The sequence below is a fragment of the Gadus macrocephalus genome, chromosome 16, assembly GCF_031168955.1.
Source record: "Gadus macrocephalus chromosome 16, ASM3116895v1".
NCBI classification, from domain to species: Eukaryota; Metazoa; Chordata; class Actinopteri; order Gadiformes; family Gadidae; genus Gadus; species Gadus macrocephalus.
Window position 1 is genome coordinate 1,930,143 of NC_082397.1, and position 7,297 is coordinate 1,937,439.

The window sequence follows — 7,297 nt, forward strand, 5'->3', positions numbered from 1 at the left end:
CTATTGTTGTGGTGTCGTTTATTTTTTTCCCTTTTGTTTGAGTGTCTGTACTGTCTGTATTGTGGCAACCCGTCTCTGGCACAGCGGCCCTGGAGGCCAAGGGGGCAGGTTGTGGAGGAGGTGTACCACAGATTTCCGATAGATGGCACCAGTAAGAACATCGGTGCCAATCATTGAGATGCGGAGCACCTGAGGAGCAGGTGGGAAGCATGCTTTAAAAAGCATGCTTCCACACTCATTCAGGGCTCTCCTGGTTCGCGTGTGCGGAGAGACCAGTCTTGTGGGTGATGTGCTTCCACCCGGAGGAAAAAGACTTGATTCCTTCAAAGCTGGGTTTTGTTTGCTCAGTTTGATATATGATTTAATAAAAGTGCCATTTTGGCTTGAAGTAAGCTTCAGTTCGTGTGCTGATTGGAAGGAGGCGGCTCATTCACCAAGCCGGGTTGCCACATATGGTGGAGAATGCAGGCAACTCGACCGAGCTACGGATCATCTTTTGAGTAAACGCCGACTTCCAATGGAGGCAATCCGACCACGCAACTGTTTTTCAGTGGACGCCAGAACCCCGATGCAGAGCCCCAACAGAGCTGAAGCTGCCACCCAGAGAGAAAATGAACTCCAACTCCTCCGAGAGGCGGTCCAACGGCTCGAGCAGGGGCCCACGTTTAACAAGCAGATCCAGGAAAGGCCCGAGGAGAAGTGCACCCTGAACAGGGAGATCCAGGACCTCAAGGACATGCTGGAGGTTAAGGAGCGGAGGGTCAATGACCTACAGAACGGGATGGAGAACCTGCAGGAACAGCTTCGGGACAAGGAGAAGCAGATGGGCAGCCTGAAAGGGAGGATCAAGTCGCTGCAGGCGGACACCTCCAACAAAGACAGCGCCCTCACCAGGTTGGTGGAATCCGTCGCTGAGAAGGAGCATTTCATCCAGCGGCTGACGGAACAAAGGTTCCAGGATGACCAGGAGAAAGGTGAGGAGCTGGTGGCCAGCAGGACTATGCTGGAGAAGATGAGGGTGGAGCACAAGATGGCCCTGGAGGAGACTGCCGCCGGACACGAGGCCCAAAGCATGGACTGGTTCCGGGAGAGGGAGGCACTGAAGGCCCAGCTGTTGGGTTTGAAGAAGGAGCTGGAAGAGAATCGGCAGGTCGCCCAACAGCTGAGCTTCAACGTCGGTCCCCAGCCCCAGCCGATTGAGACTCGTCCGGACAGACGGGGAACAGCGCCACCTGGACGGGCAGCCCAGCCGAGGCGACGCATCCGAGAGGTGGAGAGGCGGGATTGCATCCGTCAGTTCCAAGAGAGGGAGGAACGGGAGCACCTGATCCGCAAGAGGAACTGGCTGGAGGTGGAGAAGCGGCGTCTGTACGCCGACTGCATGGCGCTGCAGTTCCTGGAGCGTGAGCGGCAGCGCATCCGGTTTGAGCGCTGGCGTGAGCGGTACGGGATCCAGCGGGAGCGGGTCAAGCTGCGCCGGCAGCAGGAGCAGCTACGCTTCGGGCAGGACTACCGCTCCGGCAAGCGGTCCTACAGGTTCCAGGGGGGACACTGGCCGGGGCGGACCAACGCCAACACCCTATCCAGCCTCGACGCGGGTTGCTGGTCAGTCAGAGGTGCCCCGGGCCTTCATCAAAGGGTGGAGGAGTGTGGCAACCCGTCTCTGGCACAGCGGCCCTGGAGGCCAAGGGGGCAGGTTGTGGAGGAGGTGTACCACAGATTTCCGATAGATGGCACCAGTAAGAACATCGGTGCCAATCATTGAGATGCGGAGCACCTGAGGAGCAGGTGGGAAGCATGCTTTAAAAAGCATGCTTCCACACTCATTCAGGGCTCTCCTGGTTCGCGTGTGCGGAGAGACCAGTCTTGTGGGTGATGTGCTTCCACCCGGAGGAAAAAGACTTGATTCCTTCAAAGCTGGGTTTTGTTTGCTCAGTTTGATATATGATTTAATAAAAGTGCCATTTTGGCTTGAAGTAAGCTTCAGTTCGTGTGCTGATTGGAAGGAGGCGGCTCATTCACCAAGCCGGGTTGCCACAGTATGTATTCCTTTCTTATTTGTAAAGCGTCTTTGAGTATTTAGAAAAGCGCTATAAAAAACTATTGGTATTATTATTATTATTATTATTATTTACTGGGCTCCGCAGTGTTTGGAAATCCATGGCCGAAGCAGGAATTCTCTTTTCCCAGCTCACCTGGGATCCAATGTCCTTCCCATGCCCCGCCCCCTTCTTCCCAGCGGCTGAACTAAGATGGCCTCGGCTCGGCCCCTCCCACGCCTCCCAAGGAGGGGTAACTGAGACGGGGAGTGTGATCTGTGACGGGGTCCTGGGAGAGCGAGAGAACAGGGGCACCCCTGGGCCTCGGTGACCCCTGACCCCAGCTCCCCCCTCCCCATTCAGACCACACAGAGCAGCCGGGGTCGTCTTACACTCCGGCCCGCACAGAGCCGCCCCCTGTGCTGCTGGCCGCCACTGGGCCAACACCGGAGCCCCCCACACACACCAAAACACACACACACACACGCACACGCGCACAGACAAACACACACACACACGCAGACGCACACGCTCGCAGACACACGCACAAACACACACGCATGCACACGCAGAAACACACACATGCGCACGCACATTTATGCGCACACGCACATGCACACAGACAAACACACACATGCGCACAAACACAGACGGACACACGCGCACACAGACGCACACGCTCGCAGACACACGCGCAAACACACAAGCACACGCACACATATGCGCACATGCAGACAGACACACAGACAAAAATGAATATGCAAACAAACACAGACAGACACACACACACACATGCGCCCGGGCAAAGACAGATACACACACATACACACACATGCATCTAAGGGATAAGGCATACCATATGCCCCCTGAACAGGTCACTCACTCAGCTGGTGCAGCGGAGCACGGGGGAGAGGAGAGGCCTTGCATGGAGGGAGGTGCATTTCCTTCCTTTGGACTTCCTTAAAGAAGATCTGAGATAACAGTCAGACCAATGAGTATAGAATGGACAACTAGACACATAGGGCCTAAAAAAAAAAAAAGTTTGGTTCCTGTTGGTTGTCAGTTGAGGTCATAGGTAGGTAGGGAATTTATTTTATTTTTTCCAGCGGCAGCGAATGATAGGTAGGTTGTTTTCATTTAAAAACGAGAAAAATTCGCTCATCCTTGTACAGAATGAAGAGGTGCTGTACAAAAACGTAATTATAGTTTGCATCCAAATATCTATAGATTTTTTTTATAGATTTTTTTTAAAGCTCATAAAATAATTTGGGTCGCACATAAATTGACAGGGTCGGTCGGAAAACCGGAACCAAACAAAAAATGTTTTTAGGCCCAGACTCTCAGGGCGATAGCAAAGAACAAGATACCCCCGCCATGCTTTGGGAAGCTGCGCTGAAACCAGTTCATTCTGTCCGAACCACTGTTCCTCTTTCTCCACGGTCGGACCGATCCACGGGACGGTCCCTTATCAAAGGAGAGCCAGGATCTCTCAAATCAGCAGCTAATGACGACGGCTGATCAGCGAGACGGGCCTCAAGCCCCGCCCCCCGGCCACGCCCTGCCACACAGGACGAAAGGGATCCATCTCCTTTCAGTCGAACATCTCCATGAACTGAAGCTCAACCCTTTGTGTTTGCTCTTCCAGGGGAAACCGGAACACAGATCCAAGTCTTCAAGGGAAACACCAGCTTCCGCAAAGACTCTTGTTCAGGGTTCAACTAGGCTCTGCATAGCCCTCTCCCCTTACCCCCCCCCCTTTGACCCTCAGATAAGAGACTTCAGTTCAATAAGGCAGATGGTAGGGGGCGCTGTTGGGCTTTGATGGAGGAGGCTAGACACAAAATAAACAAACACTACGTGAGCTATCTGCCTTGGCGAGACGGGGGTGGGGCCCGGAGGACTGAAGCGTGAGGATTTGTTTATCTGCCCAGAATGCATCTCGTATATAGTAATGTGATGTAGACAAACTAATAAACTGCACCCAACTGAACAGCCTAATCCATCACTTCCTTTTCGTTACTTTCTACTTTAGCAGCGCAATTCCTTCCAGAACCCAGCAAAGTGAGGCCCTTTCATGGCAGATCCCGGGGTAAGGCGCAGGCTAAAGTTTCCAGACATCTTGGCACACCACACAAGGGCGCCTAGTGAACACCAATCTCCACAGCCCGCGGTTTGCTCCAGTGTTTGTAAGGTGATCCTTTGAACTGCTGACCTGACACCTGTTAGTTGTGTTCACACGGCGTGTTGATCATAGTTCATATAGAAAGTATGTCACGTAATAAGCTCGAACTGAATTCCAACGTCGCATTGTTTTCAAAGTTGAAGCAACGCATTACAGTTTGAAACCCGCAGGCCTAGTCCGCTAACCTCCAACCTGGGGCAACTGAACCTCTCTCCCTTTCTCATTGTGCTCTCTCCCCCTCTTTCTCTCTCTCGATCTCCCACTTTCTCTTAGGCCCCGTCCAGACGAAGCCGAAACGGGCGAAACCGTTCCGGTTTCGATCTATCCAGTTTCGGAGTATCTCCGTAAAGACGGAGTCAAGCGAAACCGGGTAGATCTGTAGAAACGCTGTAGTACACATGCCAGGCCCATAAGGGGCGCTGCTTCTGCTACAGAAATCCAGAAGAAAATTAAATAATAAGAAGAGGCGAGCATGCGCATAAAGGCTGCCCCCCGAACCACTAACAACACAAACAAACAGTCAGTCAAAAGTCTCAATAAATAATGGCTTAGCAACCCAACAAGGGACATGATCTGCTGCAGAACGATTACAAGCCTGTAGTCCGCCATCATCTTTGTTTTTGTGAGTTCTGAGACGCCAATGGGAGTGTCATTGGCTGGAGGGTCGAGGGGTGTGGCGATCATTGTTTACGATTTCAGTCGGTTTCAGGCGTCCACACGAATCCAAAACGAAGTAGATCCAAAACGGGTAGATTTGAAACCACCTCCGAGGGTGGTTTCAGAAGTTTACGGTTTCGGTCAGCGGATTCGCCGGCTTCGTGTGGACGGAAGGCCGAACCGTACAAGACCTTTGCGGTTTCGCCACGAAATCGGCTTTGTGTGGACGGGGCCTTAGTGTCTCTCTCACTCTCTCCCCCTCTCTCTCTCTCTCTCTCTCTCTCTCTCTCTCTCTCTCTCTCTCTCTCTTAGGCCCCGTCCACACGAAGCCGAAACGGCGGAAACCGTTCCGGTTTCGATCTATCCGGTTTCGGAGTATCTCCGTAAAGACAGAGTCAAGCGAAACCGGGTAGATCTGTAGAAACGCTGTAGTACACATTCCAGGCCCATAAGGGGCGCTGCTTCTGCTACAGCAATCCAGAAGGAAAATAAATAATAATTAATAAGAAGAGGCGAGCATGCGCATAAAGGGTGAGACTCCGCGGGCTTAACAGTCATTGGCTAGAGGGTCGAGGGGTGGGGCGATGACGTCATGGTTTACGGTTTCAGTCGGTTTCAGGCGTCCACACGAATCCAAAACGAAACCGGGTAGATTTGAAACCACCTCCGAGGGTGGTTTCAGAAGTTTACGGTTTCGGTCAGTGGATTCGCCGGCTTCGTGTGGACGGAAGGCCGAACCGTACAAGACCTTTGCGGTTTCGCCATGAAATCGGCTTCGTGTGGACGGGGCCTCAGTCTCTTTCTCTATGTCGCTCTCCCTGTCTCTCTTCCTCAATGTGTCTCTGTCTCTTAGTGTGTGTCTCTCTCTCTCTCTCTCTCTCTCTCTCTCTCTCTCTCTCTCTCTCTCTCTCTCTCTCTCTCCCTCTCTCTCTCCAACGATCTCAATGTAACCAATAACAGCTCAGGTTTCTACCCGTCGGGTCAGCCCCAGTTCTGCTGCCCCACGCCAGCGGCTGTGTCCATGGCGATGAGGGCTGCTGCCATTGTGCTGCCATTTACCGCGACGACAGGACAATAGAGACGCATGCACATACATTGCGTGCAAAACAGTATGCCCTTACAAACCAGTATGCCCTTACTAACAAGTATGCACTTATGCCCTTACTAACTAGTATGCACTTATGCCCTTACTAACTAGTATGCCCTTACTAACCCCCCGTGGCCCTGATGGGGCTGGCCTTTCCCATTCCGGAGGTCATGCTTATGTCTTCACTCTATTAATGTCTGTCTTTTTAAGTCTGTAAAAAGTACAACGTTTCTAATAATCACATTGGTTGTGAAACACACATAGCCTGGCTAACGCCAGACCTCATCTCAATCTACATTGAGATGAGGTCTGGGAACCACACATTCATTTTCTCGTATTTGAGGCGTGGTTTACGATTGCCCGGGGCCGTTTATTTGGTGCTACGAATGTCTATCATACGAGTCTGTACGTAGCTCATAGCCAATCAAAGCCTGTTGGTAGCAGGGCAAAGACATCCTTCTTGGTAATGTAAGAGTTTACACCGAAAGTTGCTATTTTTTCAAAATAAACTTGCGTTCTAAACTACTTAGAATACTATCTAAGGCAGGGGTCTCAAAATCGCGGCCCGGGGGCCAATTGAGGCCCGTAAGATGATATTTTGTGGCCCCCTTCTTGAGGGGGCCACAAGTTTAGTGTTAGTGCGGCCCGCACTAACACTACTTTTGCGTGGCTTGCCACACTTTATCACTTGTGATAGGGTAACCAGAGGTCCGGTTTTGCCGGGACAGTCCCAATTTTGAGTTGCGTGTCCTGAATCCCGACAAAAGCCAAAGGACGCTAAAATGTCCCGGTTTCCACCAACCGCTATGAAATGTCCCCTGTTGTCAGCGATTACATGGCCAACGTGATCTAATTATAGCCCGATCATTAACTTAGATTGGGTCAGTTGTGCTCCACTTTTTTCTGTGGAATATTTGATGCGGCCCAGCCTGACCCAGACTCTACCTCCGGTGGCCCCCAGGTAACTAGAGTTTGAGACCCCTGAGCTTAGGCTTCATCGGAAGGTAACGCATCGGCTGCCATTTTGGATTCTTACACTACAAGCTTCGGTGTGTCGCATAGATGTCGTCATCGTCTTGCCGTCCCTCCCCGTTCTGTGATTGGTTACCTATCTCAGGCGAAAATCGGATCCATGGAATCCAGGCTGCCTAGCAGCGCAAAATGAAATCGCACGCAAGGCAGCCTGGGTATACCCTGGCAAAAACACACACACACATACACACAAATCGCCTAAAGTACACTGTCACACATGGTCTCACATGCGAGCAAGCACATACGCAGGCACGTACGCAAAGACACTACCACACTGCCACACACACACACACGCACACA